This window comes from Phacochoerus africanus, chromosome 8 (assembly GCF_016906955.1).
Source record: "Phacochoerus africanus isolate WHEZ1 chromosome 8, ROS_Pafr_v1, whole genome shotgun sequence".
In the NCBI taxonomy this organism is placed as follows: Eukaryota; Metazoa; Chordata; class Mammalia; order Artiodactyla; family Suidae; genus Phacochoerus; species Phacochoerus africanus.
Genome location: NC_062551.1, coordinates 154,056,666 through 154,081,300, shown reverse-complemented (window position 1 = coordinate 154,081,300; position 24,635 = coordinate 154,056,666). Strand labels below are relative to the sequence as shown.

The following is a 24,635-nucleotide window of genomic DNA, read 5'->3' as shown; positions in this document are numbered from 1 at the left end:
TGGCCTAAAGTTAGAGGGGTCACAGAGTCAAGGTTGCACAAAGGAGTGTCTGTCTCCAAAGCCATTCCCTCGAGGCATCCTCAAAGTGTCCTTTTATTCTCCATTGTATCCAAGATGCCTAAAGAACTGCACAGTGTTTAGAACCCAAGGGTGCACCCCATCCGCTCCTGGTTGCTAGGTAACGTCTGTTTGGCACAATCTGGTGGCTATCGTCTTCTTCGTTATCTTGCCGATAGGAGCGAGTAATCAGGATGGTGGTGAAGCAGGCACTTATTTTCAGAAGGCTGGTCCTGGCTTTTAAAAGCCACAGAAGTATATTTGGATGATTAGGATCCAGGGTCCAACAGCTTTGCCATGACAGCAGCAATATTGTATGCTGGATGGACAAGCGGCAAATGGGGATGTTCCCTACTGCCGTGGGAGAAAGCTGCCACTTCTGAGGACTTCCACAACAAATAAACACACCATATGCCAGAAGGAAAAGCACAGGAAAGGCCTGTTCCAACTGGAGATGGTGAATGTCATTCCTCCAGGAAGCTGGTTGTGCCTGGGGGAGAGCAAGCCAAGGGGGCCAACCTTCAGCCTGACTGCCCTGGTCCTGGCCTTTGGCCACTTCACTGGGGTGACCAGCTCAGCCAGCAGAAGAGGAATCTTGCAGCTGTGGACCAAAATTGAAAACTTATTTTCACCAGCTTGGAGACGTAGTGCAGTGGCAGTGGCCAGTGTGGGAACAGCGGGTGCTGGGGAACCCTATGTTTCAGGAGCACTTGTTCCTAGGCTATGACTAAGCAGAAAGAAACTGGCCATGGAGTACCCCGGTTGCAAGCATGGACTTAAACATACTTGCACTCCGAAATCTGCTCTTCTAGGCTGTGTGTTATTGGGCAAGTTATTTACCACATCTGCACCTATTTTTCTCATCTATTGACTAGAGATGACATTCCCTTTTCCCTTAGGAAAAGGGTTGTTCAAGATTAAATAATATGCGAGTTCCCGTCATGGTTCAGTGGTTGATAAATCCGACTAGGAACCATGAGGTTGAGGGTTTGATCCCTGGCCTTGCTTAGTGGGTTAAGGATCCAGCGTTGCCATGAGCTGTGGTATGGGTTGCAGACACGGCTCAGATCCTGAGTTGCTGTGGCTGTGGTGTAGGCTGGTGGCTACATCTCCAATTAGACCCCTAGCCTGGGAACATCCATATGCCGCAGGAGCAGCCCTAGAAAAGGCAAAAAAGAAAAAAAAAAAGATTAAATAATATGATACTTTTTAAGTCTTAGCAAAACAGCATAGCCTTAATAATTTATCTTATACATAATACACATTATATATTATATACTATATACTATGTACTATATATAGTATGTTACGCATTATAATGTTATTTTATATATACCCTAGAATATACATACAAATATTGTATGTATAATTACACGTTGTTGCTATTTTTATTACCAGGAGTCAAACTTTTACTAGGAACAGGAGAGACACAGAAGTTCAGAATTTTTCTCGAGGTAGCAATCATCTCTTCTAGAACTTGACCAAATGGCTCTCTTCTCTCTGCTTAAATGCTCCCAGTGATGGGCAGCCCAGAAGCTCCTGTGGCCATTTGTTTCATTCCATTTATTGGACAGCAATAGAAAATAATTCACTAAACTGAAACAATCTTCTTCCCTATGATGTTAACCCTTTGGCTCCACTTCTCCTCCCTAGGATCCCAGAATAAAACCATGCCAATACTTACTGAACTCTTACCCGATGCCTAGCACCAGCTGAAGTAATCTACTCACATTCCCTTGCTTAATGCTGACACGAATCCACTGAATTAGTTATTGTTATCTTAATTTTACAGACTGGAAATTGAAGAAACAAAATTACCTTTCATGGGCTTGGCTTGGAGTACTTAGAGCTTGTTTCACTCACTGAAATCCAGTAAATTCCAACTGACTGAACATTTTCAATATGTAAGACGGCTGTATGCTAGTTTCCAGCAATATGGAAGGAAAGGCCACAAAACTGCTCTGCTCAGAGAACTTAGAAAGGAGACGGAAGAGGCAAAAGTCACAGACTGGAAGAAAGTATCTATAAAAGGTCCTTCCGAAAAAGACCTTGTATTGGGACTAAATGAAGAAATTCTTACCACTCAAAAATAAGATAGCCCCATAAACTCCACCCAAGAAAGAATAAAGATGACAAACACAAGAAGGGATGCTAAAAACCATTCATTATAAGGGAGTTGCAAGTTAAAAGCACAAGATATTATTATGACCTACTAGACTAAGAGGAAAAAGAGGAAACGGGCTAACCATACCAAGTGCTGCAAAGAAAAAAGAACATCTGGGACTTACAGACACTGCTGGTAGAAATAAGAACTGTTACAACCACGGTGGAAAAGAGCACATCGACTTCTTTAAAATTTAAACATACACCCATCACACAACCCAGCAATCCCACTTTTATTTCCCCAAGGAACATGAAAACAAATGTCCACTCAAAGACATTATGCAAATATTCATTGTAACTTTATGGATTATAACTCAAAGTTAGAAACAGCCCGTGTGCCAACAGCTGAGCAGATGATCTAATGTGGTAAATCCATACATTACTGTTGAATACTAATCAACAATAAAAAGGAACAAACTATTAATACACTTGACAGCATGAGTGAATGTCAAAATACCTATGGTGAAAGAAAGAATCCAAATTTCATACTGTAAGATTCCATTTATATAAAATTCTGGAAAAGGCAAAGGAAGTGGAGTGACAGATACAACACCTGTGGTTGCCTGAGTATGAGGGCTGTGTATGGGTTTGGGGGTTGAAATGAGAGGCATTACCTTATAAAGGAGCATAAGGGATATTTGGGATTTGATGGAAATGTTGATTATCCTAATGGTGGTGATGGTTTCACAGGTGGATGCATATGTCAAAACTCATCAAATTGTACATGTTAAATATGTATATTTATCATATGCCAATTATACCTCAATAAAACTGTTAACTTTTTTTTTTTTTAGTGGAAGCATGTGATCACTGAACAAGATGGCCCAGTGGTCCAGTGTGGTTATCTGAGCCATGATTCTAATCTGCAGGTGTTGATAACTTGGATGGTACAGAAGCATGTGAATTCTACAGCGCTGGCATTGAAAGCCACAGGGAACGGCCAGGCACTGAAGACAGGGTCTGTTACCCCTTCTGGGATGGCTGTGGATCGTTTATCTCGGGCACTGGGTTTCTATGGAAGCAGATGAGGAGCTGGAGATGGGGGGGTAGCTTTTATAGAAGAGAAAAATAAAGAATAAATTTGTACACGGGCTTTGGATTGATAAATGATCCACTAGGGCACTGGAGAGGAAAAAGGCAACAGGAAAACCTGAAGTAAAGCTAGGGCTCAGAACATAGTGCACGGGTGATAAAATCATCATTTATTCTTCTATGTATTCATCAAATGTGTACTGGGCTCCAACTCTATGGCAGACCCTATTCCAGATGCTGGAGATACAGCTGTGAACAAGAGATAAAACCCCTGCTTTCACAGAGCTCACTTTCCAGTGGAATGAGACGGAACAGCAATACGTCAAGCAAGACATGTATGATGTGGGGGCAATGTGTGCTAGGAAGGAATGGTAAAGCAGGGCAGGGTGGCGGTGGTGGTGCTGGGCACTGTTTGAGGTCAGTAGAAGCCTGAGCAAACCAGGTGGAGATTAAGGAAGAAGACTCCCTTCTGGAGAAGAAGGTCTAAGGGCTGTTATTAAGAGGATGCCGAGGGTGAAAGCAGGACTCCATAATCTTTCCACGGTGGAATAGGAATCATAATAACCACTTTTGCTTAGTGAGTCTTTCCTCTGCACCATGATCTTGACTAAGAGCTTGTATGCTTAACCCCATGAGGCAGGTGTAAGCATTCTCATTGCATCACTAATGAGACTAAGGCTGTGTATATTGCAGAAAATGCAGAGGTAATGATCCGCAGAGGAAGGGACTCAGGTCCCCCCGTTCTGTCTGATCTCCCATCCCAAGCTTATAATCACCCAGTAGGTGTCACCCAGTCACAAGTCAGGATGCATGGGTTTGTGAAGCCCCAGCAGTGTGATTTGGGGGGAGCATTTATACTTCCCAGTTATCTGCCCTCTATCATCTACCTACCTGTCTGTCTGTCTGTCTGTCTGTCTATCTATCTATCTATCTATCTATCATTTATCTATCCTTCCTTGCTTGTGCCTAATGAAACAATGCTTCATAATGGTTTCATGTAACAATGCTTTATGTGAATCATGAAAGAACATACTACATCAGGACAAAATGCCTAGAAGTGCTCCAGGAAAATTGAATTTGACATTTTTTCAAGTCATTCCCTCTATTTCATGTACCATCAGCCTGGAGGATATCAAAAAGTCCTGTCATGAAGCACAGGACTGCTTGAATCTTAGGCATGGTCAACTACCATCACCACTCACCTGGACCAGGGTCTCCCAATCCCTTCCTCCTCCTCTCTATTAAACGCTGTCTCCACGCGATCCCCTTAAAATGCAAATCAAGTCCCTGTCATTAGTTATCCTCATGCTACCTATGGTAACAAAGTTCACACTTGAGCGGTTTAAGCCTGCAGTAGTTTATTTCATTCACAAAGAAATCCCATCATCGTTGAGCTACATGCCCCTTGGTGAGTCAGGGAGCCTGGCTCCTTCCACCTTGTGGCTCTGCTATTACCTAGGGTCTCAGAGTTGCTATCTTCTAGGATGTGGAAACATTAAAAGAGCCCAGAGAAAGCACACCTGTATCTTCAAAGCCCCAGCCTGGATGTGATATCCATTGCTTCCATTCACATACTTTGTCAAGAAATAACCACGTGCCCACATTGTGAAAACAAGGGGCTGGGACAGAAAAGGCGGTCCCTGTTTAGACAGCTGCCCAGTGGGACAGCACATAGTATGGACTGAGGACCACATATTTTTGGTGGCTAATTAGCTGTCTCTGTCCCCTCCTGTTTTTGCTCAAGGTCATATGATGAAATTCAAGATTTTTTTTTTTTTTTTGGTCTTTTAGGGCCACATCTGCATATGGAAGTTCCCAGGCTAGGGGTTGAATCAGAGGTGCAGCTGCTGGCCTATGCCACAGCCACACAGGATCTGAGCTGCATCTGTGACCTATGCCTCAGCTTGTGGCAATGCCAGATCCTTAACCCACTGAGCGAGGCTAGGTATCTAGCCTGCATCATCGTCATAGACACCACGTCAGGTTCTCAGCCCACTGAGCCAGAATGGGATCTCTGAAATTCAAGAATCTTTAACACAGCCTACTAGGCCTGATGGAAGGTGGCTCCTGACCCACATATCCGGCTTTATCAGGCTGCTCCCCTTGGTCTCAACGCTCCAGTGCCAGCGGCCTCTCTAGGCCTAAAAACCGTCATGCTTGTCAAGGCTCGCTGGGCGCAATAAACACTCCCTCCTCCTCCTCTCCTCATTCCCAAACCTAACGGGGTTTCCTTTCACTCTCTCACTTTTGGCTCTCTCCCCTAACCCTCAGAATAGGCCACTTCCTCCTGTTCTATGTGCTTGTCACCTCTGCCCCCAATGCCTGCTGCTCGGCACACTCTCAGGCCATCTCAACACACTTGCAATGACTTGCTCAGTTTCCAAAAGCCCAGCTAGTGTCAAAATGTGTGGATTCAGAGCACCCATCTGCAACCAACTGGTGGCCTTAACCCCTGGATGGCTTTTTTATAACTTTCTTTGCCACCATCTCCTCACTGGAAATATTTGGATAATTACCACACATTCTTCATCGATGCTGGTGTAGATTAAATGAGATCCGGTAGGTAAAATACTTAGTGTAGCCCAAGGCGTATAATAAACCATAACGGGTGGCAGCCATAGTTGTAACTGCTATCAGAGTAAGTTCTGTAACCATTCATCTTATTCCCTATTATATCTCCAGAACTTGCACAGGGCCTGGCTGTGGAGGGTGTCCCATTAGTAACTGTAGAATAAAGTAATGCTCTTTGTGTTGCATATGAAGGGCTCTCTCAAAGAAACACCTATCTGTGGTCTGTTAGTCCTGCATGGGTCCGTGCTCATCTGTGCATGAGGGGGAATTGCAGGATAGCCCAGTGGTGAAGTGCACGGCCCCGGAGGGAGGCTGTGTGGCCCAGCACAGGTGTTTCCTAGGAGTCCAACTCAGAGTAACTTTCTTCTCCTTCTGACGCCTCAGTTTTCCTGACAGCTAGAGATAATAATAGGGCATGCCTGATACAGCTCTGCTGAGGGGAGCACAGTGCCTGACACAGAGGAAACACCCCAGAAAGACAGCTGCTACTTCAAACCATTAGTTGTGAGTTTCTTTTTTTACAACAGAAAATGAACAAAGGATTCATTTAACATTCATCTAATGCTGTGCCTTCTTTCTTTCCCTTGGGTGGATTTTATTTTTTCTTTTCTTTTCAGGGCCATATCGGTGGCATATGGAAGTTCCAGGTTAGGGGTCGAATTGGCCCTGCAGCTGCAGGACTACACCACAGCCATAGCAATGCCAGATCTGAGCCACATCTGTGACCTACACCACGACTCATGGCAACACCAGATCCCTAGCCCACTGAGAGAGGCCAGGGATCAAACCTTCATCCTCATGGATACTAGTCAGGTTCTTAACCCACTGAGCCACAGTGGAACTCCTCCTTTGGGTGGATTTAAAGCCATGATATTTGGGACTCGCTGGGTCTAGCATTGCTTTGAAAGGAGGTGGCTGAGAGCAGGAAAAAAAGCTCCTGGCTGTCTTCATATTTGAGGTCATGAAATAGCACCCGTCATGGTCCCACTCTCTGACTCCCACACTTTGCCTTCCCACCCAATGGGTGTGGGAGGGAGGCCTGGGGCAGTAATTGAGGAATTACAACGTCTGCTCAAAAGAAGACATTTACCTAATTGCAAAGGAACACATCCTGGCTGCAGACAATAAATGGTGTGTGATGCTTCCATGAAGTGAGATGGATGGAGCTCTCTGCTGCTAACCGGCCCGTAACCAGGGTCATTAATCACACGAGGCACACCCATTGCCAGTAATGGACTTCACCCCAGAAAACTCCAACTCACCGTGCCAACGGGTTAAAGGGAAGGCCTCGCCTATTATGGAAATTCAGATCTCCCAACAGGATTAACCCTGGGTGTTTGCCACCCCTCATTCCCTGAAAAGCCCTTTTAATTGATTTTCTTTCTTATTCTCTCCAACCTGGTGGAGAGCTTACCTGCCAGCTTCTGCCTAGACCTAGAGACTTGGCCTGAATTGTATGAAGTGCTAAGAAGCCTCTGGTCCACAAGAAATCCCCCCCTCTTGACAAGAAAAGTAACTAAACCTCAAAGCAGATCCTCAGGGTTTTTGGCTTTTTTTTTTTTTTTCCCTTGGCCAGCCCCCAAATCTTCACTGAGACATCTGGATGGGAAAATGACCTGACAACATCACTTAGAATTTATTGAGGGCTTGCCAGGCATGGTGTTTTATACCCATTTCCTCACCACAATTACCTAAGTAACAATTCTAAGAGGCATTTGGCTTTCTGTTTTTCTTGGTAAAGAGACTAGAGTTCAGAGAGGTTAAGAGATTTGTCCACGAGTGCACAGTGAAAGGCAAAGCTGGTGCCCATCCAAACTGGCATGACAGATAGCAGAGCCTATGATGTTTCTGAGATGCCCACCTCGAAGTGCTTGAGCACTGTCTTGTCTTTCTTGAACTGACATGTGAACATGTCACGTGTCATAGCTGGAAGCCACAGCTGAGTCCCTGTTTTCCTCTTGACCAGCAATAAAAGAGCAGAATAGCACTGGATGCTTGAGATAATCATGAAAAGTAGACTTTCATTTTAAAAGGCAGTTAAGTTCCACCATACTGATACTCTACAAGCTAGACCCAGTAAATATTGCTTAACTTAATAAGTAGACTCTTGCCCAGCTCCCGTACTTGGAAATGCTCAGGGTGAAGAGGGTTAGACATGGTTTAGCCTGTTTCCGTTTCATGGGAGAACCATGAGATTAGGTCATTTGTAATAAATTCCTCAGCTCTGCAGAGTTTCTGCAGAGACACTATTTACTTAATTTGATTAAGAAGGAAGAAGCCATCCCTTTTGGTGGGCTGTATATTCTCATAAGCTCTGAGTAGTTCTGAACCAGAGGTGGTAGAATTTCATTTGCAGGTCATCCCAGGCCTGTAATAAAAGAGCTGAGGCAACTGAACTGATGTCTTTTGCGCTGGGAGGTCATTTGCAACAGAAAGGGTTTGCTATCGGCTTTTCTGCTGTCACATTTGGTTGCATGAGGCCACCTGATCTGGAAAAGGCACAGGCACTTACTTTCTTTGGCCTGGTCTGCAAGGTTCTCCAGGAGCTGGCTCCTGCCTGTCATTCTACTAGAGCTACTGACGCTGTAAAAGGGCCAACAATGATTTGCTGGGGGAGGCTCTCGTATACATTATAGGATATCTGGCAACTTCTCTGGCTTCTACTAACTAGATGCCAGTAGTATCACCTCAGTGTCACAAGTAAAACTATCTCCAGACATTGCCAAATGTCACCTGGGAGTAAAACTGCCCTCGGTTGGGAACCACCAGACTGGAGTCTTGGAACCTGTGCTGTTCACTGGGTTATTCTTAGCGGCTGTAACCATGCCTGACACATAGTAGACACTCAGTAACAATCTGCCATTGAATGAACGCCGCCCAGTCTTATGGAGCCCGGTCTTGTGATCTATTCAGCTCCTTTTCACACATCAGCCTCTTCCACATCCATGCCCACGTTTTCTTTCCTACCTCTCTGTTCCACCTAAAATATTTTTCCTCCTCCATCTTAATATATTAGAAACCTATCTTTTTTCAAGATTCCATTCAAACACCATGCCAACCCCTAACCTGGGAACTTCCATATGCCGTGGGTATGGCCCGGAAACAAACAAACAAAAAAAGCTGAAAAATCCTCCAGGACAGTAGATTCATGGACTCTTACTATATAACAGAAGACAGAATCTACTCTGAGCTCATTTGAATACCAGGGGTACAAACACTTTGGGCACAGCAGCCCAAGGTGATTCAGAACCAAAAGCCACCTGCCAGACCTGCTTGCTACCCCCATCCCCTCACAGACCACTTTCCTTAGGAGAAGCCTAGATGAGCCCTTCTCTCTCCTGTTTACAAAGTGTAAACAGGAGAAGCTTGTCTCAGTGTGCAGGAAAGATAATTAGAACTAATTTATTATCTTTCCTTGGAATGAGGATGCCAAGTGGAAACTGCTGGAGGTCTGTGCTACAAAGAGAAATGTTTTTGACTATATTTACACATCTGATTTGAGAAGTACATAGAAACCGAATCATAGCTGTAATAACACATTCATTGGGCCCTCAGTAGACATATCTTGGTTGCATGGTATTTTGCAAGGTGCAGCTCAGGCATCATCGTTTCTGTGGAGTTTTCCTAGACAAGGTTCTGCACCATTCAAAGCCTCTCTGAGGCCTCTGAGAGAGTAAACAGTGCTTTGGAGTCGGGCAGCATGAATGATTTTCGGAAAGGTACCTCTCCTTTCTTAGCATCTGCCCTCTCCTCTGTAAAATGGGGCAAGAGTATCAACTTTGTAAGTGTGACATGAGATTGAAAAGTAACACTGTATGTAAACGGCAGGTCTAATGATGGATGCATACAGGAGGTGCTCAGTAAATGTTAGTGCCAATGCCTATGTGTAGATCTAGATGTTTGCCACAGAAAATTCTGGCGCTGCCTGTGAGTGCTGACACATCTTTATTCTCAATTCCAGGCTTATCACCTGGGGCTGGAAAGAGCTCTGAGTCCAGCATAATGGGAAGAGAACTGGAGTACAGCTGAGAGGCCATCTCGTAGGAGGGAGCAGTGGATGGAAAGACTGTGGCCTTAGGCATCACGCAGACTTGTGTTTGAATCTCAGTGCTGGCACTTTCCAACTGCACAACCTTGGGAAATTCACTTAACCCCTCTGAAATCAGTTTTCTCATCAGCAATATGAGCACGAGTCCCAATATCATGTAGCAATTGTGAAAATGAATTTATATCAGGCATAGCAAAATGCACCACACAGAGTGAGAGCAAAATCACTGAGTATGCAGCAGAGCCCAGTCCCAGACTCCTGGGCACTTAGCACATATTCAGCACATGTGGTAAAGGACATGGATGAAGCTCCTGATAATCTGGGGTGTCTGGGGAAAGGAACTGGAACGCTGGATGAGGAGACTGAACCATATGAATTTATATCCCAACTTTGCCAACTGAGCCAGTCCCTATCTTCCCAAGCCTCTGTCTTCCCATGGATAAAAAGGTGATTATGGTGAAGATAAAAGAGTTGATATTGGTGAAAAGGATTTACAAACTGTGAAGTGGTATCACATGACATTTGGCAAGCATTTGGTATAGCACCAGCAAAGAGCAAGCCATTCAAATAAATGGCTGACAATACCATTAGCAAGTACTTACAAAGCACCTATTAAGGGCCAGTCATGGGGATTCCCTAATCAACAAGACATGCCCGCCTCCCTGGATGAGCCTCAATATCACCTCCTCCTCCTCACCTTCACTGATGGAGGGATTGGAAAGGTTAGGGTCTGTAGCAGCAATCTAGCTTCTGATAACCGAAATAGCACACATGTAAAATACACATTTGTCTGTATGACACTCTGTGCTTTAAATGCCCTCATCTGCCCTTCATTGTAGGATTTTTTTTTTGTTTTGTTTTATTATAGCTTTCAATGTTCTGTCTTTTGTCATTTTTCCCTTTTTTGTAGCCAGAGGACCTTTCTCTAGAAATAGTCCATTTCTCAAGCATTCTTCTGATTTCTTGTGTGAAGCATATACGAACAGTTAGTTAGGATGTTGTAGAAAATGAGGAACCATTTCTGAGGGGAGGGCCTGGGGGCTCTTCTGAGAGTGGAAGAGCTGGGCATTGATGGGTGAAATTACTGATATCTATTCTGCCTCTTTAATACCCACTGACACCAACCCAGATCCGTAGCCCATGTCACCTCCTCTATTAATGCTGTGACAGGCTACACAGCCTTTGTGGCCCCTGATGAGCCACTCCTCCTGCCTTTAGATCCCTCCTTCATCCACAGTCTCTGAATCTAGGTTTGTTCTGTGACTTTAACCAAGGGAATATGGTGGAAATGATGCACTCGCTCTGAGCCTCAGCTTTAGAAGTCTAGATGCTTCATGAATGCATTAATCATTTAATTCTCACTATATCCCTCTGAAATAGATACAATTACCTAAGAGCTAATTATAATTTTCTGGGTGTCAGGTACTCTTTTAAATACTTCAAATGAACTGATTTAATTCTCACATCAGCTTTATCAGGGAAATGATGTTATAGCCATTTTACAGGTAGGAAAACTGAAGCACAGAGAAGTTAAGTATCTTTCCCAAGATCCCACAACCTAGAAAGCTTTGAACCAGGCCATCTTCTTCTAGAACCTACATATTTGTCACTATGTCGAACTTTAGAGAGTTAGATGTCTTGCCCAAAGTCACACAGAGGCCATGGCAAGGCTGGAATTCAAACAGGGTTTACTGACTCCAAGGTCTAGCCCTTCTGGCCTACACACATCTAAAAAACCATTCTGGAAAAAAAAAAGAGTATTCTGAATATGCCAGCAACTTCACCTAAAGCCAAAGGCAACTGCTACAGAAATAAAACCATATGGCTTATAGCCAGTGGTCATCTTATCAGAATTTTATAGAATCCTTCTCTAGTCTCCTTCCCTTTCTCTCTCTCCATCTCTCTCTCTCTCTCTCTCTCTCTCTCTCTCTGTGTATGTGTAAGATGATATGGGAGTTAAAGGACTTCTAGATCCCTTCTTTACTCCAGACTCAAGATATAAGTTCACTGTTCATCCCACCAACATCAAAGAGTGGAGATCACAGAACATTCATTCATCAAGTCAATGAGATTTTATCAAATGTCTTCAGGGTTACTGGCTGGGGCTTGGGTAAGTGATGAGCAGAGAGAAAGCAAATTCCACTCACATCTGTACAGAAAGTCCACATGAGATGTAGCCAGGCTTTGCTGCTTAGGGGCATGACACCTGGAGCAGGTGCCGGACATGCTCTGTGCCTTCATCTCTCATCGGCAAACTGGAGTTATCATAGTATCTGTATCATCATCTACATTCTAAGATTCTTATGATGGTAAAATGTAACAAATGAAATGCTTAGCAGAATGTCAGGGACAGGTTGCAATCATATACTTTCAAAGCTATTATCGTTAATAATAGTTTGATAATAACAACAAATACCACTACTGCTAAAAATAATAGAAGTTTAATATCTATCAGGCACTGTGCTAGGTTCTTCAAATGCAGAAAGAAATAAGAGCTGTTTCTCAATTTCAAGGGTCTGCAGTCCTAGACAGGAGAACCCACGTGCGCATGGATAGCTGGCACGTAATCATAGGCACTGTGGCTGAAGGGTGTGTCCAGTGTCCCTGGAGCACAGAGGAAGTACAGACCAATTCCTTGCTGTGGGAGCGTAGGGAAGGAGATGCTGGGGTAATTCCTCAGAGGAGGACTAGAATTTGGCCTTGGTGTTTGGAAAGGACTTAGAAAAGGACAAATGCAAGAAGGGACATGTGAAAAGGAACTTGAGGCAGAGAAAAAAGGCTGAGTTAGAGCACCATGTTATGGTTGTGTTTGGGTAGCTTCCAGCGAGAAAACATTTTCTGGGAAATGGGATCGGAGTGGGTGACTGTAGAACAGGAAGCAAAAACTGGTAGGAGATAAGTCTGCAAAGGCATCGGAGGTCAGATCATGAAGGATCTTAAATGTGAAGATGAGGAGATGAGCTTTATCATATAAAGAGGCAGGAGAAATTGGTTGGAAATAAAAACTAATATCAATGAATTCATCAATAGATAAAGAGGCATATATGGATATATAGACATAGTTTATAGATATGTATGTGTATATATATGTATATAGTTATCTCTCACTCTTTATGTCCTTATACCTGCCTACCTATCTTCTGCCTGATTTTTCTTTTTTTGAAAATAGGTAGGATGAGAACAGGCTCTGCCTGCTCTTTGTTTACCACTGCAGCCTCAGTACCTAGATAGTAATGTGGAAGGTAGTTTATGATAAAGTCCTGTCGAATGAATAGATGGGCTATAACCACAATATTTAATGCTTGTCAAATGAACAAATGACTTTACAGCTTGGATATGGAGGAAAGTAGGTGTTATCACAAAGCAGGTGATATTTAATCTCGGCACTGTCCACAAGGATGATTTAGCTTTGCAGAAACAGCTCATTCCCAGTAACACATGTTCAGATATCAATGGTCACTGCCAAGTACATAGTATGGTGGTGAAGAACATGGATTCTGGGGCCTTGGTTCAAGTCCTTGCTCTGCCATTTAACAGCTAGGAGCCTTAGAACATGTTCTTTAATATTCTGTGTCTCAGTTTCCTCATCTGTAAAATGGGAACAATAAGAATACTTGCTTTATAAGATTAATGTGAAGATATAAGGTGCTTTTACCACAATGCCTGGTGCATAGTAAGCTCTACTGCTACTACCAGTAGTGGTATTATTAAACCCTGAATACAATCAGCAGATCAAATACTCCAGAATCCTATGACACATAAGCAAGCTCTTTCTTCATAATCATAACTGAATAGTCTACATGAGTCTCTTTGACAGTGATCTCTTTGGTACAGATGGAGACCAGACAGCTTTTGGGTCACTTCTGAAAAGATGAGTGAAAGACTACAAACAAAAATAAATGAGGGGAAAAAGAACATATTGAGTGTCAGAGATCAGAAGGGATTGTTGCAAGACATTAATGAACAGAGAGACCTGGAGAAATGATGTCGAAACTTTCTGAGAGAGAGAGTGTGGCAACAATGCCAAAAAGAGAGATGATAAAGGAGGGATGACAGCTCCCTGCAGGTCTGGACCAAGTGTGACACAGAATAAGCAACAAGGCCAGAGGAAAGCAGTGTGTCTTGTTAAGTTCCTTTGAGAGGCTTTAAATCAGCAGTGGCTTCCTGGCAGGGTGAGGCAGGGCTCCAACCATTACAGGTTACCCAGAAGCCACCAGAGAAAAATGGAAAAGCAAAGCCTTGAAGAATGAGTATGATCCCCAGTGTGATGTGGTTACCATAGAGACCACTCTCGACGGTAGCTAGGAAGGGCAGCTCCTGTCCTCAGAACAGTTAACAAGCTATTAGACCAAACGTGAAGATGCCAGCAGGTGAGTAGAATGAAGCCGCTCTATCACAGCTGTCTCTTTGCTAAGATCAAACATGGGAAGAAACAGCCATAAATCAGCCCGGCCACTGAGGCCATTGAGTCAAGTTCAAGGGAGCAAGACGGGATTTCTAACCTGTGAGTCAAAGCCCAGGGTCTTAGAGGTAAACAATCAGGAGAGAGATGCTCTAGCTTCCCCAGACTGGCTCAAGGATCCAAGTAAGATTAAAACAAAAGAAAACAATGGCAACACCTATGAATATGAAGCCAGTAACTAAAAATTTGGGAAAGACGAGCTAAGAAAAGGATGGGAAGGCAGCAAACAGAGGGAGCTTCCACCAATGTGTTGCCTGACATTTGGTCAGACCTGAAGATAGAGGCTGGCTTTGCAGCAGGCCAGAGCATCTCCTCAGTGTAGGATGGCAGGACAAAGATTTGGAACCAGGACTTTCTCAGGGCTGGCACTTTGGTTCTAGTGGGCTGTGAAAGAAAGCATCCAAAGGAGGTGGTACCATAGGCAATTACCTCCTTTATGTCTGATCTCCACTCTAAATGCAGAAAATAATACAGCAGGATGAAACATTCATTGTGTGGTGTGACCAGTCCTGTAGAGGAGCCCAAGGACCCTTGGGTCCACTCTGCCTTCTATGAGGATGTCTATGTGCACAGGTGGTAGCTCAACACCTAAAGTCCGAAGGTCTAGTTCTTGACTCCCTGGAGCCTACCTCTGCTTCCCCTCACGCGGGGGCTCTATTTAAAACTTCCTATTTCTGTGTCTTCATACATGTTTTTTCCTTAGCTCCAAATGCTTTACTTCCTTTCCAATTTCTACTTCTCTTTAAATCTCACCTTAAGAGCCATCTCATTCATTCACTCATTAATTCATTTGCTTGCTCATTCAAGCATTCATTCACTCAATGACTCACTTTTGCTTGCTTATTCCATCCCTTACTGATTCATTCATTCACTCACTCATTCTTTCACTTACCCATTCACTCATTCATCCACTCACTCACTCACTCCCTCTCTTTCATTCACTCATTCATTCTTTCACTTACTCATTCCCTCACTCATTCCCTCACTCAGACATTCATTCACTCACTCATTCGTTCAATCAACAAGTACTTATCTAAGTATTCACCAAGTACATAGGATGCCTCTGATTGCTGCTTCATTGCTTCCACATACCCTGCACTTATATCTAATAAAACATATCACTCTAGGCCAGACTTGTTTATCGATGCTTTGAGCTCATTAGATTTTAGATTCCTTGAGGGCAGATTGGGTCTTGATCACAGTCTAGCATAGTTTCTAGAATTGAGTGCATAGCAGGTGCTCAATAAATATTTATTAAAGGATGAATAAAAGAATACATGAATGAATTACATTTCCAATTCTCTCCAGCTTGCCATATTCTGAAGGGAATTCTCCAAGCCATCAAGTTGGCCTGGGATGAAATGTTTTTGTGCACATTACTTAATAAAAAGGGCTCTGGGTCAATTGAAAAATTTAAAGTCAATATGAAATTGATCCTCATCAGCACTTTCTCCTCCAAACATATAGACAAAAGGACATTTTTGAAACATATGTATTAGTGTTGCATTTTCTGCTCCAGAGACTCAGTGATTGTTGTCACCTCCAAGTCCAGCCCTCATTAATTTACGGGGCGTCCAGCATAATCAGCAACAGGCTTCTTGGCAGCATAAATCAGAGACCAGCCTAGATTTGGGGGAAGTCACTAAACTGCAAACAGAGGAATTCCCTTTAATATTCTTTCCTCTTAGAAGAAACTATGCACCATTTAATTCAAGCTGCAGACCTTTAGGCTGAATTTCAAGGCCACTCCAGGATCATCAGCCAACAGGTGCTCTTCAATGGTACAGGGAAAGAGGGTGGAGACACCCCAAACAACACATCCCACAGAACCTTCTCAGGAATTCCCAGCCCAGCTTTGCTCATTTTAGTAGCCACATAAATAGAGATGTGCCCAGGAGGCGGGGGCAGGGGTAGGGGCAGTCAGCAGAGAAAGAAAACAAAACTTCTTGCTGAAAGGAAACACAATGCAACAAAAGCCAGATGGACTGGGTGTGACAATGCTTGGGCAGAGTTCCTGGCACATAGATGGCCTCCTCACTTGAGGAGATGGCTGTGACAATCTGTTTGTACCAGCTTCAAATAGAACTGAGGAAATGATTCACAGCCTCTTGCTTAAGCAGCAGGGATGCTGAACCTGCAGTTCAGTTTTCCCACGTTGAAATCCAGTTGAACTTGGGATTTATGCTCTCTAGCCCAGTTGAGAAAATTGTTGTAGGCCCCTTAGTTGGCATAAATCCTGACTTTTTTGAGGTGCCCTGGTCTCTAGCCCACTGCTCCCTCTGGACTTGACCCTGTTCTAGAGCATGGCTTGCACACACGCTTGGCTCTTCCCTCCTGACCTACTTGGGATACTTCTCTATATGAGTCAGACTTGATCCAAAGCCATTCCTCCTTTCACTTTAAACAATTTTTAATTGATTTGTGTATGTATAAAATTTATGCATATTCACCATCATATCAGATTTAAAAGAAAAAATATAAAGGGGGAAATAAAAGCCCTCCTCACCATATTATGCATAGAAATTCACTCCTAATATCTTCTTCTTTTCTTTTTACGGCTGCATCCACGGCATAAGGAGGTTCCTAGGCTAGGGGTCCAATTGGAGCTACAGCTGCTGGCCTACGCCACAGCCACAGCCACGCCAGATCCGAGCCACGTCTACAACCTATACCACAGCTCATGGCAATGCTGGATCCTTAACCCTCTGAGCAAGGCCAGGGATCAAACCCACAACCTCATGGTTCCTAGTCGGATTCGTTTCTGTTGCACCACAAATGCATCATCGTCAGCCTAAATGCTTCTTGATACCTTTTTTTAGGTGTCTAGGTCTACATTCCTAGGCACATGTTTGCTACAAAATTGGAATGTAAATGGAATCACTTATGTTGTTCATAAAGTTCTAAAGCCTGCCTTCATGTGCACATGCCGTTAAGAATAGCAAACATTTTTTAGAATATGTTTTATTTAATGACTACCTTATTCGAATGTGAAAAACTTGGATGACACATTTTCCTCACTTTGAAAATTTCACTTGTTTCCTTTTGCCAGAACTACAAATAAGGTAGACATAAACTTGTTGGTTCATGTGTCTTTGTAAGTCTAAGGTCAAAGTTATGAAGTCATTTCAGGCTCTTCTGGATGATTTATATTAATTACATTCTCACCAGGGGAATTCCATTCTACACTGGAAGATCATTTTTCCTGGAAGGTCCCCTCAAAGTGGTAGTAAAGGGCAATCTTTCAGATCATCTTGAATTTGTTTGAGTAGGAACGGAGTTTAAGGGAATTTGTCTAGACAAGACTGTGTTTATCTAGGCTGGGAGGGGTTGTGGTTAAGGCAGCTAGCATTACTTATCCTAACTAATCCACAGGGAGTATCTTATTTACTCAATGATTCCCAAACCCCAAAAGCCTCAACTGGTTCTCTGTGTATCCAGCTACGAATCTGCCTTGGACCAGAAGAGCTTTTCACAGAGGCACATGTGATCTGCAGCATCTAACCCAGCATTAGCATATAGTAAGGCATACCTGGGTGTGGGTTCATGGGTGCTCATGGAATGAACAAAACCATACAAGAGCTTCATGTTTCCAATGGGCTGACCCTTAAGCAATGTGCACTCTGCCAATGGAAGTGGGTCATCATCTGGTCTCTACCTAAGTTCTTCACCCCCCCAGAATAGGCCCATTGAACTACACAGGGCATCTCTACACTGCCTCCCTTTAAGAAAAGCCTGATGCTGGGGACTGCCCTTCAGAACAGAGTCTGTTGTGCAGAGGAAAGTAGTATTTCCCAATATGGTTGTTTCTCCTCTGCTGATGCTAATTATAGTTTGCTAAATGTAAGCTGGGGAAACATATCACACACCCAAAAAGAGTTCTGGAAATGGGCCCCCACTGTCTTCACATTAATCTGGAAGCAGAAAGCTCTTCTTCCATTTAAGGCCTTAATCTTTTTTTCCTCCAATACAACACAGACAGATAAATAGAAAGGGCTGCTCATGGACAAGGGGAGTTTGAAATTGCACATCGTCCCAACCTCAGGACCTTTCTTCTGGTCACATGTGCTGATGTAAACCTGGGGTAGGAAGAGGAGGCATGAGGAAGACACCGCCTGGTTGGCAGGGAGTTTAATTATACATGTGTGGGGCATTACAGTGGCAGTCTGGCAATACAATTACACAACAGATTATACTGCAAAAGCAAACTCGAGCTTCCTTGGAAGGTCCCCACCCATGGGACCCCCATATTGTCATTTTGCCACACAATCATTCCTTTCATCCATTGTAGCCTCACTTGTTCAGTTTTTACCTCCCTTAAAATCCATTTTCCCCCTACAAGACATCAGCAAGTCACCACCTCAGAGCAGCCCTCCCTGATTTTATTCTAGTCATCTCCATGTGAATAGAGTCATCTTTCCTCTCTGTTTTCATGACACATTGCTTTGGTCTCTTCTGTCACGCTATTGGCAGCGTCTAGGCTTCCAATGTCAAATCTGGAAAACAAGACTTAAGGATTTCTAAGGTCTTTTCAAGGTTTTCTTTTGAAAACTGTATCTTTTGCATTCTTAGGAATAATAATAAGATGGCCTAAAAATAGTATAATCAAGTGGAAAGATTGTGGCTTTGGCACCAGAACAGAGTTGGAGCATCAACTGAGTTGCTTCTAGCTGAATGACCTGGGGAGGACTTATCAGACCTTTGGGCCTCAGTTCTCCCATCTGTAAAATGGCAATAGTGCTAATGTTACATCACATGGTGGCAGAGTAGATTCACCTAGGCTGTGCACGTGAAAGCACTTTCAACAAGTAAATAGTGATACATAGTGTTTGTGTTAGCTATTTTAATAAAAAACCCTGAGTGGCTCTCTCCCTGCTCTGATTAAACTACCACCACTGCTAGATTAAATATCTTAAAACATAGCATCTCAGATTCTCAGACTCATGCCCAACAATTTCCACTGTCTTTGTCTTTAGAACAAAGATTCATTAAAAACCCACAGGAATCATAATGTTTGTTCACAGTAGGAACAACTTTGGGGACCCTTTTGAGGCAGGAGATAGATAAGGCCCAGGCTGAGCAACTGGAATCTGTGCCCTGTGGACAGATACTTCAAGATAAAGATAACGGCAGGAGCAAGGAGGAGCGGAGTCCTACTTGGATAAAAGATAAAGAGACCATATATGTCTCATTCCTGGGGTCAAGGAGACTCCTGAACTACATATGCACAGAAAGGTTCCTCAGGAGTCAGAGCAGGGAGCAGGCACTAAACCATAATACATCCTGTCAACATCCCAAAACCTTGGTGCTAGAATCCATCTTGGCTAAAAGTTGCATATGCACATAGGGGAGGGCCTTGAGTCAGGCCAAATGTGGACTCAAGGCCAGACAAAGCAAGACAGCAGGTCCAAGGAAGCCTGCAAGGACTGCCCCCATCCAAGTGATTTAAACCACCCCCAAAGCCAAAGTGCATGCCACTTTCTTGGTCTCTATCTCTGCCGGTCTGTCTGTCTCTCTCTCACGCTGACCCTGCCCACGATTCCTCTGCATGTATCTTCTCTCCTAATACTTTATTTGCCCCACTACCCTCAGTCTCTTTGCTGAACTTTTTCTCCAGAGAAACAAGGATGGGGGAACCTACATCAAGTCTGGTGGCCTCTGTGGTGTAGTGGTTAGGATTCACCGCTCTGACCCCACAGCCACCTGAGAACACTTTCTTGGGTGTCTGCTTTGTTTTGCTGTTTTGTTTTGTTTCTTCTATTTAGGGTCACACCCACAACATATAGTAGTTCTCAGGCTAGGCTAGAGGTCTAATCAGGGCTGTGGCTACTGGCCTACGCCACAGCCACAGCGACTTGGGATCTGAGCCATGTCTGCGACCTACACCACAGCTCACAGCAATGCCAGATCTTTAACCCACTGAGCAAGGCCAGGGATTGAACCCCTTGTCCTCATTGATACATGAGGTGGGTTCATCACCACTGAGCCACTCTAGTAGAACTCCTCTACTTTGTGGTAAGCATTTGAGAGGCTTTTGCTACATAAACAAATGAAAGAATTAGAGAGGCTTAGTGTGGGGTCCAGTCCCAGATTTGCAAAAGAATATTTGTGTGATTTTTCTGAACCTTGCTTCATTTTTTGAATCTTAGTTTGCCGTCTATAAATCAGCTGTGTCAGTGCTATCAAGGATGGTGGTGAAAATGACCATGTGGTAATGCTCTTAGAACACAAAGACATAATGCTTGGCACACAGCAGGCATGCAACGAAAAACATCAGCCACTTTCTGGCATTCCCACTGTAGCGTAGTGGAAACGTATCTGACTAGGAACCGTGAGGCTGTGGGTTTGATCCCTGGCCTCGCTCAGTGGGCTAAGGATCCGGCGTTGCTATGAGCTGTGGTGTAGGTCGCAGACAAGGCTTGTATTCTGCGTTGCTGTGGCTGTGGTGTAGGCTGGCAGCTGTAGCTCTGATTTGAACCCTAGCCTGGGAGCCTCCATGCTGCAGGTGCAGCCCTAAAAAGCAAAAAAAAGAAAGGAAAAAAAAAATCGGTCTCTTTCTCTTACTTTCCTTTCCCTTTGAGCACCAAGATCCCAGAATTCCACAATATAAAACATTCATACACACAGGTGTGGGGTAGATGATGGGTGGTCTCTGGGGGCGTGATGGCAGAGGAAGATTTTACCAGAAACTCCATTCCAGTATCACAGCCAGGCCCCTGCTTGCATCTTTCACCCACTGTGCTCCTCACCACAATATTTTACAGTGAGCATTTTTCTTCACAAAAAAAGAAAGATTATTCTCAATGATGCATGTGATAAATATGCCGGCTTTAAACCTTTTAGAAATATTAAAGGTTTTACAGCTCAATGTTTGACAGACTTGATTAATCCCTTCCGCACAGACATATTCAGGAGGATAGCGGCAGCTGGGTTTTAAAGCTGCAAGAGTGTTCTTTGATAAAGGTAAAGAAAAGGTAAAGAGCTTTTAAAAGGAGAGAGAGAGATTCTTGCGCCGCATGGAAGAGACAAAGCATATGAAGACCCAGAGAGCAGCACGCAAGTTGGAAGCTGGGTCGGGGTGGGGGGAGGACAGTGCTTGAGAGGCTTTCTCCTTTGGAGGAGTTTTCAAATGAAAGGCACACATCCTGCCAGACCCCAGGCCCTTCTTCTAAGAGTTGTCTTCCCTGCTGGGTTCCGAAATGGATGATGTGGGATGGGGGTGGGGGCAGGACAGACCAAGGGCAGAGGAAACTTCAGAGCAAAGTAAAACGGAATTTACCATCGCCCCTTTTCATAGCCCTGGACTCTGCCACAGCCTCCCGCTCGCTCTTTCAGTCTCCAAGGCTATTTCCCAGATCAAGGACCTCTCTAATCCCCAACTGGACTTTGAGCTCCGCTCAAGAACAGGACGTGTTTTTTGGCTGTTGCTTACCCCTCAGCACCGAGACCTTAGCTTTTATATATGATAAGCACCTAATAAACATGCGTTCAATGGGCAAGAGTTGGTGTTTAATCAATCCTTGACAAAATGACCTAATGACAAAAGGGGAGGTAAAAACCTCTACTTCAGAACGATGCTTTAAAAATCACCGACAGATTCCACCTCCTTCTGATCCCTGTTCTGCAAAAGCAGAAAGAGTTTAGAAATTCAACCACTGAGACTTCCAAATAAAGCTTCGTTCAGCAAATATCTACTGAGTGCTACTCCCACGGTCGCTGAGTTAGACACAGTTCCTAGTTCAGCCACACCGCCTGGTAAAAGAGATTGTCACCACTGTGGAAGGTGCTAGGATTGAAAGGGTATGGAAAAACATGCAGAACAAAGGAAAGCATGCCAAATCCAACATTTCTGATTGTGGGATATGTTTAAAACAGCCTTGGCGTTCCTATCGTGGCTCAGCAGTTAAGGAAACTGACGAGCATCCTTGGGGACGTGGGTTCGATCCCTGGCCTTGCTCAGTGGGGTAAGGATCCAGCATTGCCGTGAGCTGTGGTGTAGGTGGCAGATGCAGCTTGAATCTCACGTTGCTATGGCTGTGGCGTAGGCTGGTGGCTACAGCTCTGATTTGACCCCTTGCCTGGGAACCTCCATATGCCATGGGTGTGGCCCTAAAAAGCCAAAAAGGTAATAAATAAATAAATAAATAAATAAATAAGCCTTAAGAATGAGCGATATACTCATGAGCTGAACGTTGAACAATGCAAAGGGAGACGGGGAAAAGCATCCTTCCCCATAGTATGTACACAGTTCTGATCGATGAACTTCCATTTGAAGTCTGAGTACAGTGCTTGTTCTGCTAAGCAACCTCCCCCACCCAGTCTCAAAGCGTCAGCACACCCTGCTCTGAGGTTTTCTTTGACACCCAGGTCAATCTCCAACCCCAGCCCCTACTCTATTTTTATAGAAGCATTTTCCCCAACACGAAACACCAACATATTTCCCACAAAATATTATGGGGGCAAAGGTGTAATTCAATTATGTGATTTAATCAATTCAAATGGCTGATGTACCAAGGATCTCAGGATGCCATCCAGCTTTCAACTGAAGGCGAATAATTGTTCCATAATTTCTTAATTCTCCCACAAGACAGTTTAAATTAAAGGATGTCAATTTGCCAAGTCAGACCGCATTGTATTCTTAAATTGGGCCTGAAATAGCCACACGATGAAGGGTAATAAGGCAGAGAGCAGAGCCCAGAGTGCCTGGTGCTGTGCAAAATTGTTTAATACGGTCAGACCTTTTAATCTTCATATCTATTGATGCAGAAAACAGCATATTTCTGTCACTTATGATAAGAAACATTACTTTTTAAATTCCTTGGTGAGGCCTGCAGACCTTCCAGGCAGCCAAGATAGCAGGAATCTCTATTTCTGTGTCTGTGAACATTTCTTTTTTTTCCATAAATTGGTTTTATTCTAATCCATTTAGTCTCCAATCTAAGCCAGAGACAAGTAACCCTGAATGGAACCACACAGGAGGAGAACAAAGGCTTCTTCCTTTTGGTTCTCAGAGTCTGCTGGCTACCAGCTCCTTGAATATGTCAGTGATTAGATGAATAATGAACCAGAGGGTATTAACTAGCGGATAGGCCATTCGTTCCATAAAGGGAGAGAACTAGAATAGCATCCGAGAGAAACAAAATCATGCTCCAAAGTGGCACGTGCGGTTGGGGGTGAGGTGGGGAGTCATTTTAACCATTTTCATGGAAGAGTCAAGCATTTTACTCACGTGTATCCTAGAAAATGGTTCCGTCAAGGTGTCCAGGCTGGGTGGGGGTGATGCTGGGGAAAGGGAGGCCTGAGATCTGGACGGAAGCAATTGGCTGATGTTTTCCCAAGACTACCGGGACCACACGTCAGGAACCGTCATGGGAGATGCCAAGGACAGAGCTGCAATGCAAGAAGTCTAGGTCAACTTTGAAAGCAAACTGATGAAGGGGGACGGAGTTCAGAGCTGGTGGTCACAGGGGCACTTGGAGTGAGTGACTCAGGATGAAGCTTCATCCTAAATGTATGTGGTGTGTGTAGGTGGGGGGTCCATAGGAATCGTGCTGGGCTAAACTAAAGGGACTTCGCCAGTGTCTCTGTGCCTAGGGTTGTGTCAGACTAGGTGGAGGGGACACACGGAGCAGAACGCATTCATCAATCTGTATTTCAAAAATTTGGACTAGGTCACACGTACACAGGCTAAAATCCAAAAGGCACAAATGATACATTTCTTATGTCTGTGAATCTCTCTGTAGGATAAACACCTAGAAGCGGAATTACTGGGTAAAGAAAATATTTATCAATTTTGATAGATACTGTCAAATTACCATCTAAAAAGGCTATACAATTTTACACTCTCTTTAGCAATGTAAGAAAGGACAACCTAGCCAACTCGTCACCGACAGAGCCTGTCACAGTTCTTTATGTGTGGAGACACAAGGTGTAAGGCCTGAGTTTCCATTGTGGCTGAGTGGTAACGAACCTGATTAGCATCCATGAGGACACAGGTTCGATCCCTGGCCTCGATCGGTGGGTTAAGGATCCCGTGTTGCTGTGGTTGTGGTGTAGGCTGGCAGCTACATCTCCAATTCAATCCCTAGCCTGGAGATTTCCATATGCTGTTGGTGTGGCCCTAAAAAGACAAAAAAAAAAAAAGAGATAAGGCCAAATAATGAACAATCACAGCCTTTTAAATAGTTTTTAGTCTTTTTATATAATAATATACTTATTCCTAATAGTTACCCACCAACACAGGTACCATTTCTGTGTCACTAAACAGATAAGGAAGTAAACACAGAGAACATAAGAATCATTTTC

The 24,635-nt window shown here is 43.9% G+C and overlaps 1 protein-coding gene across 5 annotated transcripts in view; it reads right to left on the bottom strand.

Annotated features, from left to right (window-relative positions):
• The window catches only part of DAB1 (DAB adaptor protein 1), a 1,219,211-nt gene that overhangs the window by 830,368 nt on the left and 364,208 nt on the right, over positions 1–24,635 (bottom strand). For all 5 annotated transcript variants that reach the window (XM_047788898.1, XM_047788901.1, XM_047788903.1 and 2 more), the window contains exon 2: positions 23,560–23,720. The gene's annotated coding sequence lies outside the window, so the exon portion shown is untranslated. The remainder of the gene's footprint in view (positions 1–23,559; positions 23,721–24,635) is intronic.